The sequence below is a fragment of the Meles meles genome, chromosome 10 (genome assembly GCF_922984935.1).
Source record: "Meles meles chromosome 10, mMelMel3.1 paternal haplotype, whole genome shotgun sequence".
NCBI classification, from domain to species: Eukaryota; Metazoa; Chordata; class Mammalia; order Carnivora; family Mustelidae; genus Meles; species Meles meles.
The window spans coordinates 11,739,995-11,758,029 of NC_060075.1; the positions used below are offsets into that span (position 1 = coordinate 11,739,995).

Genomic DNA, 18,035 nt, shown 5'->3' on the forward strand with positions numbered 1-18,035 from the left:
TCTCTTGGCCCTCACTTTCAGGTTTCCACACCAAGGACTGGTACCTGTTCTGCAACCTTCTGACCCTCACTCAGTATTACTGTATTTTCCCCCCCAGTTAATGGTTACTTCCAGTTTTTCTTCATTTGCTTGCTGCATGACTGACTACAAGTCAGAGCCTTGAAATGCAAATGATGGAAGGATCTTGTTATTGGCTGTCTCCATTTTTCATAAAGACCCATTTGCCTCGGGCTTGCAGAGGCTCATTGGAAAAAAATTCGGAAGAGGTTCCTATCACAGCATCTTTCTACCTTATTTACTGTAAGCCCATATTTACCTGACAGGCAAGAGTCCCAGATTAGGAATCTTAACTGTTCCCATGCCTTTGTACTCATCTCACAAGACCTGTTACGTGCTAAATTGTCTTTAAAATGTAACAGCTCCTTTGATCTGCCTTCTCTGGCTTCCTTTATTTTCTCTCTTATTTGTGGAGTTGTTTTTATCCTACAGCTAGCATGTTTATGAATAAGAAATTCCCATCAGCTTGTATATGGATATTTTTACTTAGAATCAAGTTTCCCTTACAAAGTTCAGCTATTATAATGTACCCAAACAAGAAGAATCAAAATTTGATGCTATTTGGGTTAATTAGAGACGAGAAAAACTGCCTTGTTACAGTTTCATTATTTGCCTGTGTATCACCAATTGTAATTACTGATATGCATATCAGTGTTTGAATGCTGAAAGAGGTAGAATTACCCTGGGAAAGTGACAGGGTGCTCTGAACACAGTGCTGAACTTGGAGATGTGACCAAACACTGTTATCTTGAAATTTAATTCCCTACTTCTTCACACTGTGAAACCCAATGAACCCTGGCATTTTCAAACATTTGCAGATGCCCGGAACTTATTCCAGATCTAGTAAGGTAGAATCTGAGATAGGGTCCAGGCAGGTTGTATTTTTATAAAGTTAAAAGTAGTTCGTATTGCTTATAACCAGGAGAACCGAAATCTTAGCTAGACACTAATGAGTTTTGGGCCAAATCTGGCCTGTGGTTGTGTTTTATTTTGTACAGCCTAATCCTGGACAGCATTAGCCCACCAGTGCTTAATACTTCTTATTGGTCAACATTTAAATTTAGGAGATTCCATACATTCACACAAAAAAATCTGTCCTTGAAAAATTAGAAGATTGGGCAATTTTGGGGCTGTGTGGTGAATTGGTTGAAGTGGAACAATGGCTATACATTTAAACAAGGTATATGTGTACTTCTCAGTTTTCACAGTATCCACCAATTCCTAGTATCTTTTGACCCTGAGGCTTCATGCCAGGTGATGGCCCTGTTATAACTTAAAAAAGAAGGAAAGAAAGAAAGAAAGAGAAAGAAAGAAAGGGGAAAAGAAAGAAAGAAGTTTATTTTAGCAAAAGAAAGAGCATGAGTGGGTGTGGGGCAGGCCGAGGGAGAGGAAGAGAGAGAGAGAATCTCAAGCAGACTCCCCACTAAGAGCAGAGCCAACACAGGGCTCGATCTCACAATCCTGAGGATCAGGACCTGAGTAGAAATCAAGAGTTGGACACCTCACTGACTGAGCCACCCTGTTACAACTTCCATAATAGAAGTGTAGAGATGATGAGCATGCATTTCCCTCCTGAAATTAATTTTATTTCAAATTAAAGTCAGAGATATATTTTTATTATAAAGTTGCCTTTTATTATTAAATCATGTTTGTGTAAAAATAACACCAGAAAAAGCAATATATTGCAAAATTATGAAAAAAATATTAAAAGAAATTAAAGCTCATGTCAACACAAAGCCTTGTACAACAGTGTTCATAGCAGCTTTACTCATAATAGCCATAAACAAGAAGCGAGATTCCTTGACAATTTCTACATATCCAGTGAGACTCAACTTCGGTTACTTCTACTAATAGAGAGAGTTGTATTGGGGTGCCTGGGTGGCTCAGTTGGTTAAGCATTGGACTCTTGTTTTCTTTTTTTAAAAAAGATTTGATTTATTCATTTGAGAGAGATACAGGGACAGAGACACAGAGAGAGAGAGAGAGCACAAGCAGGGGGAGAGACAGAGGGAGAGGAAGAGGCAGACTCCCCACTGAGCTGGGAGCCTGACGTGGGGCTTAATCCCAAGACCTGGAGATCATGACCTGAGTTGAAGGCAGATGCTTAACCATCTGAGCCACCCAGGCGCCCTGTGTTGGACTCTTGATTTCTGTTCAAGTCATGATCTCAGGGTTGTTAGATCAAGTCCAAGTCAGCCTCCATGCTTATTGGGAAGTCTCTTGAGATTCTCTCCCTCTCCCTCTGACCCTACCCCTGCTCTCACTCTCTCTCTCTCTAAAATAAAGAAACAAGTCCTTAAAAAAATAATTGAGAGTGGTATTTATCAGCAGCTTTCACGAATTCCAATGCAGCAAACTCATCTTTTTGTGTATTTTGTTTCAACTTATGTAAGTTTTTGATAAATAATATCTTCCTAAAGTTCTTGCACATAACTGATTTCTGCTGTTCTGGTACCATCTTCTGTTGATGTTCATTCACGCTTTCCTCTATTTTAATATGCAAGAGCAGTGGGGCCTGGTGAGCAGGTGTGATATTAATAGGGATGTAGGGCCAATTCATTTTTTTTTTCAAAGATTTTTATTTATTTGACAGAGAGAAATCACAAGAGAGGCAGGCAGAGAGAGGAAGGGAAGCAGGCTCTCCGCTGAGCAGAGAGCCCGATGCGGGACTCGATCCCAGGACCCTGAGATCATGACCTGAGCCGAAGGCAGTGGCTTAACCCACTGAGCCACCCAGGCGCCCCAGGGCCAATTCATTTTTTAGTCTGTGGTCATTTCTCATTCAGGGAGCTAGAACGGAGTCTCCTTTATTCTAGGGAAATTCTCCTGGGTGAACCAAAGGCTTCATATTCTTGGCTATTGGGTTCAAAATTTTGGTGCTGTTGTAGCATAGATCAGATTTGGAAGAATATGTTATTAGGGAAATCATTTCCTCTAACTTCTCTTTCAAGCACTACCATGCAAACTAGGAAGCTTTCTCAGTTGGGGATGGGTGAGAAGTGCAGGGATGGGTTGGAGTATGTTGAAATATCTCCATGAAAGTGACCCCACATCCTGCCTTGTGTGGGGCACACTATGGGGCTGCATGGGGTGGCAAAGATAGAGTGGGGCTGCAGGATTGCTCCTGAGTCTCCCCAGGCATACTTGAGACAGTCGCTAAACCTTCCTTGTGTTCACACAAAGCGTTTGGAAATTTGATGAGGGAGTTGGTGGATTCTAAAGGGGTGTGTGTTGGTCTTAGCCAGGAGGCTTTGCAAGCTTGGGTTCAGATGAAGCCAATGCAAGGACAGAGGAATGGCCAAGGAAGAGGCTCCCCATTCCCCACCTCCCTCCACTTCCGTTTGATGATCATGGAACATGGATGTTCCTCCTGGAGGACAGGAAGGAGAAATCCTGAGAAAATCTTGTAATCGTAGTGTTTAAACCTGGTATGACTGAGAAAACACTAAAGTATAATTGGCTCCTAAGGTGGTGTGAACTCAGTGAGCTGGGTAAAACCTGACCAAGATTCTTTCCTTTAATCATAGTGCCCTGCTCTGTGCTGCTGACTCTCCCTTTCCCATCCCACAGTGACATCTTGGGCAGATTTCATCTTTTCTGGTCTTTTTGGGTTATTAATACTTGAACCGGTTTAGTTTCATGTGTGGGTTGAATCTTTACCATCTCCCTTTTACCCAAGCACAGTTTGAGCTGAGACCCCATCTGCTCAGATCGGAGGGGGACTGGATGGGTCTGGGACACCTGTCTCTTCCTCTTCTTCTTCCAGGGTGCTGCTGTGGGAGAGGGGACAGATTTATTTTATCTCTTTATTTCACTGGCTGCTGCACTAAATGCGTTCTCTCGTGGTTGTGACTGCTACCCTGACACCATCTGGCCATGTGTACCTCTGAGGGCCAAGCATTGTGTACTGGCTATAGCGTGAGGAGCATGTGGGAGTTCTAGAGGGCTCTGTGGCAGCTCTGGAGTCAGTCCTTATGTATTCCAGTCACCCTTCCCTCCCCCTTTGATAAGTCTAGCTCTAGATGGCGGGCTGCCCCTGGTTACCGTAGGGCTGGCATTGCCACCTCTCGATAAGCTTTGCAGGTCAGTATCTAGCCCCATCCTTGGCTGCCTGCTTTAGATCTGGCCTTCTCAACCTTGTGTATATATCAGAGCTCCCTGAATTAACACTGCGAGGCTTTAAAAAACATCCATCCCCGTGTCCCATCCTCAAAGATTCTGAGTAATTGTTCTGGAGAAAAGCGAAGTGTTGGCATCTCCGAAGCTCCCCATTGCAATTCTAGTGGGAGCAGGGGAGGGTTGAGAACCACTATGGGCATGGGGTATTTACCCGCACGGTTTATGGTATGGGCTCTAAGGCCAATTCTGAGACAACAGGAACCCTGCACTCAGCATGGCTGTAGAGGTGACTGAATGACTTCCTGGACAAGACTGAGGACATGTCCTTCCATCAGGTGGAGGGAGATCAGATCCAGAGGTTGAATTTCAGAGAACAGTTATAATATTTTGCAAAACTGAGTTTTTGCCTTGTGAAAGTCACTTTTACTGTAAATTATTAGAAAATCAAGTATTTCTCAGATCTCTGTGAAAAGGAGGGAAAAGAACATAGATATAAAGAGTCATAGGTTTCTACTTTGTAAACTGAAAGCCACTCCTATGTGCTTATTTGGCAAAGGATGTAAGGTACAAGAACAGCCATTATGATGCCATTATGAAGCAAACCACCATAAGTACAAAGACCAGGGATGTGGAAAAGATGTGATCAAATCCTAATGAGCTGCAAAGAGACAGAAGAGTCAACAAGGTTTGTTTTGGTCGTTAATAAAACACGCAGTTATATATTTCAGTGAAAAATCTGCCAGGACATGACCTTCTGCACAGAGAGCAAGTTGTAAAAGAGTGTCTTTTGAATGTGGTGGAAATTGTGGGTCCTGCAAAGATAGAAGCATGTGCAAATACAAGTGTAATCAGAAACACTGTTGCTCAATGTACTAGAAATATGGCTGAGAAATTAAAAAGAAAAATTGTGTGAAAAAAGTCTTAAACATTGTGACATTTGCTTTTGCAGCTGATGAGGGTACATATTTAGTAATACTTAGATGTAATAATTAGCTCTATTTATTCACTGTGGGTTTGAGAATTTTTATATGACTGAAAATATTTTAGACAGTGTGCCCATGACAGGCACAACACTAGGAAGTAATTAAGAAATTCATTTTTGTAACAGAGGAAACTTTCAAACAATTTAATATAGATGATGTTCCTGGGATAGATGGTGCTAATATTGGACTTGCAGTAAAACTTAAATTCCATGTGGCAAGTCATGCAAGGACACAACTTTACCTCTACTCATTTGCATCATTCAGCAGGAATTGCTTTCTGTTAGAAGTTATAAGTGGAACCCATCACAGACACAGAGCTTACTACCTGTAAGCTGGATCTCCCCTGGGGCTTCAGCCATGGAGCGTCGCAGGCACTGTTGGATGAATCGGACACCTAACACAGCAGCCTGCTCACTGCACATAGGTTGGGAGGCTCAGCCAGCGCAGAAGCTAAGGAGAGGTGTTAAACTGTTGAAATGAGCTCATGTCTTCATCACTGAGGAATAAAATCTCTGCTTATGCTAAGCAACAAAGATTGTTATCACATAATTGGCTAACACTTTGATAACTACAGTGGATGCCTTTGCATCCACTGTAGTTATCAAACATTATGAGAAAGTTATCTGGCATAGTGTTATTTGGTCCTCTTTTCTGGTCTAGAATGAGTTCTAGCACTGTAACTGATGGTCTGAACCTCGCGATGAGAATTCTGTTAGGCTGAAGGCTGATGGCATGCCAAGTAGCTTATTGGTTCCAGATCTGTGAAGATGACCTCCCCCTGCCCAGTGCTCCTTTATTTCTTCATACCTGCAGTGTGGAAAGTGATCCACGGTGAGATACACGACTGGACATTAAGCACGGGGACACCAGAACATCAAGCACCTGCAACTATCTGAACAATTGTGCGAAGATTGTTAAAAAAAATCTTTGGAAATGTCTACATTTATGAACAGCTCTTTTCAGTTATTGAAGTAAGACTAAGTATCACTCCTAGTTGAAGCTACCGGTCAAGGATGAATTCTGCATTGGCACTGAACTTGGTACAAGATTTAACCATGACAGGCTAAAGAAAAAGCCTCAGATTTCTTGTTCCAAAACAAACGTTAACAAGCTGTGAAAGAAAGTGTTAAAAGTAAAATATTTGTTTTATGTTTTTCCCCCAATTTTGAATTTATGTTGCAATCATGAATATCATACATGCATGCATTATGTGCTATGGTCATAATCATAGTTCAGAAAAATAAAGTTTGATTATGCTCCTGGCACTTGTTTTGTTTTTCTTCCGTCTTCCATGTTTACTTATAGACTTTTATGTCCCTGGCTTCTTCTTCTTCTTTTTTTTTTTTTAAAGATCCCATTTATCTACTCAACAAAGAGAGAGAGATTACAAGCAGGCAGAGAGAGAGAGGAGGAAGCAGGTCCCTGCCGAGCAGAGAGCCAGACGTGGGGCTCGATCTCAGGACCCCTAGATCATGACCTGAGCCGAAGGCAGAAGCTTAACCCACTGAGCCACCCAGGGGGCCCCTGTCCCTGGCTTCTTTAGGCCCTGGAGTTTTCAGTGACGTCCTCAATGTGTGTCTTGTGTGGGCAGATACGTGGTGGCTCTAAAGCTTAGCAGCCATAATAAGGTGGAGCCTGGGAATCCTTGGAAAATAGGGCAATTACTTAGTTTTTCCACTAGTGGGCGGGCATGTTCTTTCTTTTTAAATAGGAGCATCTAGAAAACCTTTGAAAACCTTTTCTATTTTGGGCAATCGGCTAAGAGTTTTCTCCACCCACTTTCAGGAAGACCTCTGAATCTTTGTACTCAGGGTCAAAGTTATGGTCATGGCCAGACAGTTTTCATGAGGAAACTCACATTGTCTCTTAATAAAGCAATTTTTTGGTTAATATTTATTTTTGAAAGATAAGTTGCAAATAAAAACTGTATCCCTTAAATAGACTAACTTCAGTTGCCTACAGAACCTATATCTAAAGACTCTGGAACATCAGAATACCAGAATACCAATACTACAGGTGATTCAAGAGCTGATGTTGGGGGTGAGAGAATGCAGGCCTTAAGCAGGGAGGGGAATTGCCTAAGGCCACTCACCTGTTGCGCTCAGTACTGGAATATCAGGTAATGCTTCTTGGGTGGTCTCTTTACACTTGCCTTTGGATTTCTTTCTTTCTTTCTTTCTTTTTTTTTTTTTAAAGATTGTATTTATTTATTTGACAGATAGAGATCACAAGTAGGCAGAGAGTCAGGCAGAGAGAGAGAGAGAGAGAGAGAGAGAGGAGAAAGCAGGCTCCCTGCTGAGCAGAAAGCCTAATGTGGGTCTCCATCCCAGGACCCTGGAATCATGACCCAAGCCTAAGGCAGAGGCTTTAGCCCACTGAGCCACCCAGGCGCCCCTGCCTTTGGATTTCTATTAACTTCTCAGCAGGCTCTCTCTTTACTAATGCATAGTTACCTGACTAATTAGGCTCTTATCCAGTCCAGGAAAGGGTGATGAAAGCTCACTTAGGCCCACTGGTCACCAACATTTTTCTCCCCTCCTTAAATGAGTTCCTGCACTTAGGAGGTCTAGATACAGACAATGACCATTGTTTCTAAACAAAACTGGAATCTTATTCATTCGACAAACATGTAAGTGCCTACTATATCTGGGACACTGGAGAGAAATAGTAAACAGACAAATTCCTGTCTTCATGAATTTTGCAGTTTAGTTTTGCTGGGCAGGGGACGGGAAGGAGAAGAGGGGAAAGGGAGTGAGAGAGTTTGGGAAGGGCAGAAAATAAACGAGTAAACAGATGATATAATTTCAGATAATAACTACCATAAAAAAGTAAAGAATTGATTTTCAAGGGTGCCAAGACTATTTAATGAGGGGAGAATAGTCCTTTCAAAACTGAACACCTACAACTGAATATCTACATGCCAAAGAATGAAGTTAGACTTCTACCTCATACCATATACAAAAATGAACTCAAAATGGATCAAAGACTGAAATGTAAGACTTGACACTATTAAGCTCTTAGAAGAAAACAGAAGTATAAATCTTTGTGCCTTTGGACTATGCCGTGGCTTCCCACATATGACACTTAAAGCATAAACAACGAAAAAATGGAGAAATTGGACTTTGTCAAAAGTTTAAAACTTTTGTGTTTCAATAGGTACTATCAAGAAAGCGAATAGACAAGTCATGTAACGGGAGAAAATATTTGCAAATCCTGTATCCGATAAGAGTTTAATATCCAGAAAGGACTGCTACAACTCAACAATAAAAAGATAGCCCATTTAAAAAGTGGGCAAAGGATTTGTTTTTTTGTTTTTTGTTTTTTTTTTGTTTTTTTAAAAAAAATTTTATTTATTTATTTGACAGAGAGAGAGATCACAAGTAGATAGAGAGGCAGGCAGAGAGAGAGAGAGAGAGAGGGGGAAGCAGGCTCCCTGCTGAGAAGAGAGCCCGATGTGGGACTCGATCCCAGGACCCCGGGATCATGACCTGAGCCAAAGGCAGCGGCTTAACCCACTGAGCCACTCAGGCGAAAAAGTGGGCAAAGGACTCCACACCATTAGTCATTAGGGAAATGCAAATCAAAGTACATCTCATCAAATCCATTAGGATGGCAAAACTAAAGACAATTACAATTGTTGACAAGGTTTGGATAAATGGAACACTTATACATTGCTGGTGTGAACGTAAAAGTGAATCAGGCTCAAGCTATATTGAAAGGACCCTCTTGGAAGTGGGGGAGATACTGTTTGTTGGACAGGAGAGATTACAATAGGCCAAAGAGTTCATTGCTTGCTTTAGATCAGGATTTTCAACCTTGACACTACTGACATTTTGGACCTGATATTTTGTTGTAGGAGCCTGTCTGCATTGTAGGATAGTTGGCATCTCTGGCCTCCACCCACTAGGTGCTACTGACATTCCCCCAGTCGTGATATCTAAAATATCTCCAGACATTATCAAATGTTCCATGGAGAGGGGGCTGTCAAAAACTGACCCTGGTTGAGAAGGAACCCCACAAAGAAACCCCACAAAGAACCACACATCAGCCTATCAGTGTCCTATTGCTTCTACAATAGATTGCCAAAAAATCGTTTAAAACAACACATTTCTGATCTCACAGTTCTGGGGCTCAGAAGTGCAACCCGAGTCTTACTGGGCTAATATCAAGGTGTTGGCAGGCCTGCATTCCTTCTGGGAGCTCTGGTGGAAAATGCCTTTCCTTGCCAGCTTTTCAATGTTGCTCTTGTTCCTGACTCCGTGCTCCCAGCCAGCAATGGCATCACATCTTCTCTGACTCTTACCCCCTGCCTCCCTCTGATAAAGACCCTTTGATTACATTGGGCCTGCCTGGGTAGTCCAGGTTCCTCTTCCCATCTGGAAGTTCTAAACTTCATCACATGGGCCAAGTCCATTTTACCATGGAAGGTAACGAATGTATCCACGGGTTTTACAGATGAGGATGTGGACATCTTTGGGGAAGGCATTCTGTGTACCACAGTCAGTATTTGGGCTTATGCCAGCCAGATGACACTGAGTGGCCAGATGTACCAGGACTAGTTAAGTAAGACCCTGGGCTTTCTACTTCCTTCTCCCTCTGCCTCCTCCCAGGAGCTGGAAGAGGTCGAGCAAGTGGGAAAAGAAAGTGAGAAAAAGAGATCTCACCATACCCCTCCCCATCACTGGAACCGAATGCTGAGGTGTGCTCAGGTCTAGCTGGGGAGAGACCTCGAGATCATTTGGGAGATAATGGTTTTGAGTACAGTAGGATGGAACTTTTTTTTTTTTAAATGGAAAATTATGTTATTTTAATTCCCCACTTGTCTGGAAGGCCACAGGCTCTACCTGGAAGGTCACTCATGGCTAGAAAAGAGTCTGTTAATCAGTAAAACTGAAGGCAGTGATGGAGAGAGAGAAAAAGGTCACTGCTCATAGTCCCTCATAGAATCCAGCTCACTGGATGAACCTGCTACAAGAGGGTTTCGGGGGAGAGAGGATTTCAAAATTCTATTGCATCACCCCATGACTGAGAAGATCTTTTTCTCAGAGAGGGAGAGGTGGCAGAATGTTGAATGTGTCTGTACCCACAGGCCAAGAGATGTGGGGGCCTTGGGAAGCCCATGACTCTCCCCGGAATGTTGGATGATCTTGCTTTTGCCTAGAAATTTGAGGAGAGAGAGGAAGGAGAGAAAGGAGTGGGAAAAAGGTAGACAGACCTGGGCTGACAACTACCAACGTTCGTGTGGGTAAGGGCGAGCAGACAGTGTTTCAAATCTGTGCTGGCAAGAGAAGCTAGGGCATATGGCCCTTGCATGGAGATGGATACAGCTCGCAGCTCTGCGGCTCTGAGTCAGACTTTCAAGTGCTTCCCCGTGTGTCAGGGTAAGGCCTACCTGAACCCGAAAACTGTAACTGGAAAACTTTCATGGGTTTCTTGAGGACAACAATTAAATATCCAAACCCAGGTTTCTCCTTTCATGGTTGGATGAGCCTGCTTCCTTCTCTCCTGAGACGTGGAAACACAGTGGCGCAGGCCACACACAAAGATTCAAAACTTTGAGTGCCAAGCAGGCTAAAACAAAAATCACCTCTAATTTTGAATTATGTATGGTTTATTTATATATGATTATAATGACCATTTAAAGAATACAAGAATGACAGACTTATCAAGGGGGTAAGAAAAATTTTTTTGGGGGGGAAGATTATGGAGCACCAAAAATGTGTGTGTGTGTGTGTGTGTGTGTTTAAAGATTTACTTATTTATTTTAGAAAGAGAGAGAGTGCATAAGTGTCCATGTGCAGAGGGAGAGAGAATGAATCTCCAGCAGGCTCCAGACTCAGCACAGAACCTGACACAGGGCTTGATCTCAAGACCCTGAGATCATGACCTGAGCTGAAACCAAGAGTGGGACGCTTAACTGACTGAGCCACCCAGGTGCCCCTGGGTGTGTGTGTTGTGCAGAAAAAGAGTCACTGATGTGTCTGAATGGGGTAGACTCGTCAAGATAAAGTGGAGCTGGTAATGAAGGTGATTCAGTAATGCAAATGGGTACTTTGTGTCTTCCATGTCAGTACAGGACCTCAGGGAGCTATGAAGCAGAAGAGGGCCCACCCCTAAAAAGAGCTGCAGGTCCAGAGAGAGGAACCACACTCAAGACTGACACGGGGAGAGATGGGGAGGGGGCAGGGCCTGAAGCAGAATTTCACCTTTCTCTAGATGCTAAATAGGAATGAGTTTTTAAAACTCTACTCCACGTGCGCTGCACATCTTGGAAATCAGATGCTGTTTATGTGCTTCCCTCATGCTGTCTTCATGCCCAAAGTCTTACCCAGGATTGTCTGGCAACAAAAAGACCTGGGATTTCTCCTCTTTTTCCTTAGAGAAGTGGGCAGAAGTATCCAACTGAAGCTGGATTCTGTCTTTCTCCAGGTATTTGTAGCAATCCACCTGGGCACAGGTGCTTTTTACTTTTAAGTTGAATTTAGTAAAGATTCATCGTCTAAATTAAAGAGATTGACCCTGGCCACATGTGAGGCTCTCCATAAGTAATCTGTTGAAGGAAGAAGAGAAGGAAGGAAGGTGGAAAGGTAGGAGGAAGGAAAATTGGAAGGAAGGAAGGGAGGAAGAAAGGGAAAAAGGGAAGGAGAGAAAGAAGGAAGGAGGGAGGGAAAGAAATAGGAAAGGAAAGAGGGAAAGAAAGGAGAGAGGAACGGGAAAACGGAGGGAAGAGTAGACCAAAGGACAGAAGGAGTGTGTGTGTGCGTCCATGCTCTGTCACATGGATTTGCTTCCAGAAGTCTTACGGAGATTCTGGAGATTCTGGAGAAGGTGATGGAGAAGGTTAGCTCTGTGCAGGGAACTCTAAACCTTTGAGTTATGACGGAAGAAGCAGGAGGTGTACTTTGGAACCAGATCTTTAAGGTGTGTGTTGGTGAGGGGTGGGGGCGTAGGGCTGTCCTCCTCCTTCTTCTTTTTTTTTTTTTTTTACAACTTAAACAAAACATTTTATTTTAAAAACTCCAAGTATGCTTCAAACGGAAACTGCCCATTTATGAAGCACCCACAGAGTTCCAAGCATCGTACAAAACATTGAAACGTTTGTTTATGCTCTTTTAGAGCAAAGTCACCTATCTGTTGCACCCATTGTTGCATGGCATCGACATTTTAGTTCCACGGTCAGAAAATGACCAGTTCCTCAAGACTTGCTCAAGAAACACGTCTCTGATCCATAGAAGTAGTTCATGTAGAAAGTTTCTCTGTCAACTGTCATGCTTCATGTCCTCTCCCTCTGAATCCACCCCCCTTCCCCCTCTTCCGCCTCTGAGACCACCTTCTCTGCTGCCTCCGCCTCTGCCTCCTCCTCGACCTCCCCTGCCTCCACCTCTTGGAGGGCCCTTCTCACCGGGAGGTCGAGGTAAAAACCTCTGCAGTGGTAGCAGTTTATATGGGTCTATATAAAACTTCGGCAGTTTTTTTTAAAGGAAGATGCCCTCATATTTTCTGACAACTTAACAGAAAAATAAAAATCTCTAAGTTGTCCAAATATTTCATCCACTTTACCAATCTGGAGCATTGGAATAAGGCACCTTATTTTCATCTGTAGTACATTTACAAACTAGGTCATCTTCACAGGGATGCAGGAACTCTCCTAATAAAACTACATGTTCCCGAGGTCCTTGGTCCTGGCCTTTGTTAAAGCCTCCGCGGCCACCTCCTCATCCAAATCCTCCTCGGCCGCCACCGCCGCCTCGGAAATGGTTGTTGCTGCAGCCGCGATTGAAGCCACCACCTCGATTAAAGGCCCCGCCCCCTGAAAAGACTTGCTTACTTTACCGACGCCACGTGCACCTCCAGCCCCTAGAGCTGTCCTTATTCTGAGAGTGAGGCTGAGAAATGCTCCTGTGACCTGTGAGCTCATGGACCCCGGTAATGCAGATCTTCTCCAAAAGCTGCCGAAACACCTGTCTCTGGGGGCATAAACACAGTTAAACCCAAGGAGCCTGTGCTTGCTTCATTTACTGGCCTGCCTTAAGGTCCCTGTATCCTCCCCCTGGAGCCATGTTCTCCCTTGTCTGCATGCTGGGCATTATTAGTCTTGTGCTCTGCACTTGTTTTTTCTTTTTTTCAAAGATTTTATTTTTATTTTATTTATTTGACAGAGAGAGAGAGAGATCACAAGTAGACAGAGAGGCAGGCAGAGAGAAGGGAGAAGCAGGGTCCCTGCGGAGCAGAGAGCCCAATGTGGGGCTCCATCCCAGGACCCTGAGATCATGACCCGAGCTGAAGGCAGAGGCTTAACCCACTGAACCACCCAGGCGTCCCTCTGCACTTGGTTTTTTTGAGGGAGAGGTTGTCTATATCCTGTGATCCCCAGAGAGATTACTTTGGTTTCATTTCACAAATATCTTAGGCTCTGTACTATGATTTTCAAATGTGTCTGTTCTAAGATGGCTGGAACTTGGACGGGTGTAAATAAGAGATGTTGCGAACATTAAATGTGAAGAATCTAGGTGTAAAGTGGGCATTGATCAATATCTGTGGATCTTGAAAACTCTTAAATGCTGCTTCTTTACTATTTGCCTTTCCTTGTCCTTAATGCCGTCTTCATTTGTTCTTCAGTCAAGACTGGAAGTCTTTGATCCCCATGATCAAGAGGAACATTTTCTGTCTTGACAAGTGTAAGCCACCACATTTCTGAGGAAGTGTGGCATAGTCTGGGTGATCCCTAAAGAATGCAGAGCTACCTCCTCTCTGTGACTGGAAGTCAGGTAGGGAGTCTAGGTTGGAGCCCTGGGAAGCCAATATGAAGAGAAAGGAGGGAATAAGATATGTAAGATACCTTTCTTCTCCCTTTCCTTCACATTTTTTGTGGGTTTTCTTTTTTTTTTTTTTTTTTTTGTTATTTCGCTTTACTTAACAAACAGTCACACTCTGAGCCCCATTCTTCTTCACATTTTGTGAGAAAGTGTTTTTTTTTTTTTTTTTTTTTTTTGTTCGGCAGAAAATGGGAGCTCAAGGAGATCCTGGAGCAGAGACAAGAACGCTCCACAAATCTGGCATGACATTCCCCGTATTTCCTGCCTGCTCCCAGTCAGCTGGGGCTGTATGGTTAGCTCTGGCCAGTGGGCTATGAGTGGAAGGGGATGTGTGACATCCTCCCTATGGCACCAAGAAGCAAATGGGACAACTTCACAGGTTACATCTGCTGAGGTGACCCTTGGAGCCTTATCTGTGATGGTGGCTCACTAGCTCTATGCAGCCTGGCTCCCTGAGACACTGTGTGGAGAACAGCTACCCTTGGAGTCCTTGGGCCTGCAGAGGGTTTTGAATGTGCAAGGAATCAATGTGTGTTTTCTTTCTTTTTTTTTTTAATGTGTTTTTTCTTAAGCCGTTGAAACCTTTTTTTTAAAAATTTTTAAGGAAAATGAATTTAAGTGGATACCTTAAATAGTATAACTTTTAGTTTAAAAACATTTACACAGCACTTTATGGAGCATATTTTCATAGATATTTCCTTTAAAGTTCACTGTGCTGCTAAGGTAATTTTTCTTTCTTTTGACTTTTATTTTGACTAAATTTCAGGCTTCTAGAAAAATTGTAAGAAATGTACAAAGGATTCCTGCATACCCTTTACCCAGATTGCCCAAATATTGCCATTTTACTGCATTGCTTCTTTTCTCTCTCTCTCTCTCTCTCTCTATATATATATATATATATGAAGTAACTTTTTTCTGAACTGTTTGAGAGAAAGCTGCAGATATGATGCCGCTTCATCTGTAACTACTTCAGTGTGTTCCCCCAAAACAAAGACATTAGGGTCATGTGTTCTGCAGCATAGCATAGCTTATTCTAGACCAATACAGACAACCTTTGTGGCATTGTTAAATGAGGAAGGTTTAACAGAGACTGGAGAAGCAGCAGAACAGAGGTCACAAAGTCCTTTCAAGGAAACCAGCTCAGAATTTGAGAGATTAGAATCTTAAGGGAAACAGGTTTTGATCCTTTAATTGATATTTTATGATATAATATATATCATATATATATATATCATATCATAATAATATAATATGAAATGATATTTAGGGAGCCAGATACAGGTTTATGGGAAGGGAATTACCATATGGAGAGAAGTGATTTTGGGGAAATCTGTTTCCTAATCAAGATAAAACTGGTTGCTTTTTTCTACTTTGTGCCTGCAGTAGGTATTACTATCACATGATATTGCCATGTTTCCAGTAAAATCACTTCTGTTTTGCTCCAGGCCTGAAAATGTACCCAGGCCACTGGCAAGGATGACCTTAGAAAGAGTGTAGTTAATAAAAGTGTAAGAACTTATCCTTGGGTGCAGCGGGAGGGCTAGCAGTTGGAAACCACACTCTCTAAGCTGAGGGAGTGCTGTCCATAACATTCAGGGTCAGCCTAGGGTTAGATACCTGGGAGCTTACTGCCCAGCCTTCTATTTTGGCAGTGATAGGGACTCATCAGTCCCAATTTCCAAAGCTGTGTCCTTTTTACTCTTCCTTCCAAATCTACCTCCCCCAGGGCTTTCAATCTGTGCCTGTTTGTGGTTTGAATGAGCTGCTGATTTATTTGTAGGCATCCAGGATCTGGAGTGCAGATGCAAATGGCAGTTTTCTCTGGTAAGTGTTGGTGGCAATTGGATCCTATTCTGATTTGCATTCCCAAGGCCTGCAGGTTCTCAGGAAATCACATCTTACACAGGCAGTCTGGTGAGGGTTATTTTTAATCTCAGCTATAAATGCCAGTCCATAATAGTTCTTAAAACCGAAAGAACTTTCATTTGCAGAGGATAGTTAGAGAGAGAGTCATTAGTTTAGCAAAAATCTGGACCACAAAGGGGATAAGGAGAGGGGACTCTGGAGATAGAGAGGGCTGGGGGTTCAGGAGTGAGATAGGGCCAGGCACAAATTTGGAAGACACTGGCTTTTGGGGGACTTGAACAATGAGAATGTAAGGGCTTGTTCAGGGAGAGCATGTAGGGAGAAATAGAGAAATGCATTTTGGGCCTCCAAGGGCATTTTAAACATTCTGTTCTCTCTTAAAGTCATTCTCATTAGAATTCATACCAGTTTCTGACATCAGTGGTGGTGCCTGAGAGCCCATTTCCTCCGTTCTCACCACCTCTCAGTCTCTAGTCTCTTCTCTCTTGTTGGTGCTGGGCGTTGCCTGGAGATGCTTTTATACTCCAAATTCCAGTCCAGGGTTAGAATTGGCTTATGTGGAGTTACGTGCTCTGTGTGGATATTTCAAAATCCTGGGTGAGCTCCCACATAAAGTAGGAATGAATTTTAAACTTTGCAAACCGAGGGAATGAAGAGCAACTTATATGATAAAAGTAATTATGTTTAGGGTGACTGGGTGTCTCAGTTGGTTAAGTGACTGCCTTTGGCTCAGGTCATGATCTTGGGGTCCTGGGATTGAGTCCTGCATCGGGCTCCCCCTTCTCTGTGGAGAGTCTGCTTCTCTCTCTCCCTTTGCCTGCCATCCCCTCACATTTGTGCTTTCTCTCTGTCAAATAAACGAATAAATATTTAAAAAAAGAAATAAAAGTAATTAGTTTAATAGCTGCATGGCCCTCCCTTCCCCCAATCCACCCGGTGGGTGAAAACATAATTCTGGGTAGACTCATTTTATGTTCCACTCAGCCCACTCAAGATTTTCTCTCCTGCTTTGAGCCTGGCTACTCCTTGAATGTGGAAGGAAGGTGGTTTGGGCTGGTCTCCAAGCCAAATGACCAGTCATCAGCCATGTCTTTCCCATATACAGTCACTGCTGCAACCCCCTTTCCTCTCACTGTGACACCTATGTTCAGCCTGGTGCCTTCTCTTGCTCACTCTCTGGTGCTAGCTGCTCCATCTTCGTGTTCAGTTATGTTTATTGTACAGAATCCCATTACTTGATGGTTGGAGTAGTGTCTCCATGGTGATGCAGGCATAAGTCTTCCCAGGGAATCGGCTACCATATCTTTTTATCTACTTGGCAGGCAAGTTAGAGTTGGCTGGGGTAGACTACATCCTACTTTTATCTTTTCTGTGTTTGTTCTTATGTTCTTATGAAAAAATTCCCAAGATGATGGTGAAGACATGCACACAGCTGTGTGGAGTTCATGCAGGGAGTTCCATGTAGATGTTTTCCTTTATTTTAAGTATAGCTTATTGATGAAAGTCTCTCATTTCTAGCCCCATAATCAGCTTTCACCAATTTAAGCTTTCTGGAAATTTTCCATGAAATCATTAAGAAAAAGGAATTGGGGGCTGGCACTGTTGAATCAATTGGAGGGACTGATAAACTTCCCAAAGTGTCAGTCACATCATAAAATTAGCAGGCCTCTTAATGGGTAAGCAAAACACTAGCATAAAACAAAAAATAAGATAAGCCTGTTATCCATAGAGCTAATGTTCCAGTTCAGAAATCTCCTGTAGAAAACTAGTCTGAGGGATTTTTATGACCCTAAATTAAGATTTGTGCAATTCAAGATTGTCCATGATAAAACATTGTGGGCACCAAAGATTGAACTTTGAAATAGGCTTAGAGGTGTAATAAAAAATTATGTATAAGGGTTCTGATTTTAAATATTAGATCAAAGAAATGCACTTAAGTTCCCATTCTTCTGAGACTCCGTTGAGAAAAAAATAATAATCCCATAATAATTAAGAAAGAAGTATGGGGATGGCCAAGGGCCGACTAGAGATTTCATCGCATCTCTTGGATATGACCCATCAACGAAAACATATTTTGGATGAAGTGACATAGAGGATACTCAGAATATGCACATGGTGGACCTCTGGGAATGAGGTGGCTGATCAGCTGGCTGATCGTCTTGAGGTCCCTTGATGTATGTTTCTTAGCTTTCGC

At 42.8% G+C, this 18,035-nt stretch overlaps 1 pseudogene; it reads right to left on the bottom strand.

Annotated features, from left to right (window-relative positions):
• Positions 1-12,425: 12,425 nt before the first annotated feature.
• LOC123951478 lies at positions 12,426-17,036 on the bottom strand (annotated as a pseudogene).
• Between the last annotated feature and the right edge of the window lie 999 nt (positions 17,037-18,035).